Consider the following 1,698-nt stretch of genomic DNA (forward strand, 5'->3'; position numbering starts at 1 on the left):
ATACAACACTGATATCGGATAATTTTCTATTTCAAAAGATGTTATCTCGTTACCTTAGTCCCCCCTCTCGCGGCATCACAGAAAACTCAAGTGGCTGTTCTACTTACCGATTTTCCACCCTAAATATTACCACTATTCTAACATTTTCTTAAATGGATTTTTTGTGTTTACATGAATCACATATCGTTTTCATATATAAAGATATGAATGATATCAAAATGCTACCATACACTCTAAACTCGCTTCCTTCTTGTCCAAAGCCCCAATCTCTCCGGGAAACGGGCGGAGGGTCGTTGCGTCGTTGAAGCAGCTCCTCAACGAGCCGTCAGACGATCGAAGCGAGAGGTTCCGTCGCCGTCAGGGACCTCGAAATATCGTTAAAATAAGGTAAGGCGTGCGCTCAATACTCCCGTTGCTATGCGAAGAGGTGAACGAAGTATCTGTGTGTGGCGTGAGGGTAAGAAACCGTAGGAAAATGGTCTTTTGGAAGAATAAACTGACACAAAACGTGGAATGGTGGAAGATGCAGTTGTGATGGTTGGGTTGTCCGCCCCTCCCATCTCGCTCTTTTTTTTCCTTTTAGGCGAATTTCAGCTGTGTTTAGTAACCTTATGAGTAGTTTATTCAATAGCTTTCGTGTGTGGCTCTATATTATTTCATGAATATTCGTTGTTTTAGAGAATGGTGTTATTTGGGGGATTTAACGGCGGTTTGCCGAGTCTGATGACCTCATCCGCTGTGTTGCCCCCTTGATGTATACTCGTATTTTACCTTCTCGTTTTTGCCATTCTTGTCTTGCATTATCCATTTCTATTCGCTTCCGTAGTGCCGTGTCCCTCGGTGTAGGATGTCACGCCTGAATTACCAGAAAGTAGACCGTTTTCTTGGTAGCGAAGCGGAGAGAGCGCGGAGACTTGGCATCGGGGAGAAGGGGAGGAGGAGTAGGTCAAGGAGGGTAACTAGCGATTTTCTCACTCTTTATTTTCGCCGGCAAACCGCAGAAATCGGCGTGAAAGCTCTGGTTCTCGGGGAGGCAGAGTTAGGGGGAGGCAAAGCGGCATCGCGGAAAAAGGTGCCTGGCCATCGCAAATCAAACGGGAACAGGTTGTGCGCTGGATGTTGCCATACGGGTGTCACGGAATTGGGGGGAGGGTGAGGTAAGTGCCACAAATACCGAATTCCCTCCCCACTTGACCCCCCCCCCTTACCTTCCCTCCCCCGCCCGCCCGCCCGCCCGCCCCCTCTTACCCCACCCAGGATAACGCTCGTCCAGGTTACCGTTTGGACAGCCTCCGTACCCTTACCTCTCCATACACCAAAGCCCCGGCATCTTCCCTATTTTCCTCCTCTTCTCGTATGGTTTCCATTTATTTTCGGTTCCTTGCCCAGCAACCCGGCGCCGCTCATCCCGATGCCCGGCTGAGGGTGACAGGGCAGGGCGTGGCACTCACCAAAAATACATGGGTTTTTGCCCCTCATGTTTCCCCCCTCCCCCCCCTCTTCCTCGGTCCACCCTTCCCTCTTCCTGCATTCTCCTCTCCTTCTCCCTCCCTCCCCCCTCCTCCCCGTTTCCTTCCGTGTGCGGGTCGGCTTCACAAACACTCGAGGAGGAAATGTGGCCGCGCAGGGAGGAGAGTGAGTGAAGGGAGGCGGTGCGCCGGGTCTGCCCCGTGCCCTTTCGGAGATCGCTGCTCATTT

At 51.3% G+C, this 1,698-nt stretch overlaps 1 protein-coding gene across 3 annotated transcripts in view; it reads left to right on the top strand.

The window, feature by feature from the left end:
* Window positions 1-233: 233 nt before the first annotated feature.
* Window positions 234-1,698, top strand: part of LOC119593718 (spectrin alpha chain-like) — a 25,565-nt gene continuing 24,100 nt past the window's right edge. For 2 of the 3 annotated variants that reach the window (XM_037942721.1, XM_037942694.1), the window contains exon 1: window positions 234-387. The gene's annotated coding sequence lies outside the window, so the exon portion shown is untranslated. The remainder of the gene's footprint in view (window positions 388-1,698) is intronic. The other variant, XM_037942733.1, reaches the window with a different exon arrangement.

Source organism: Penaeus monodon, chromosome 3, assembly GCF_015228065.2.
Source record: "Penaeus monodon isolate SGIC_2016 chromosome 3, NSTDA_Pmon_1, whole genome shotgun sequence".
Lineage (NCBI taxonomy): Eukaryota > Metazoa > Arthropoda > Malacostraca > Decapoda > Penaeidae > Penaeus > Penaeus monodon.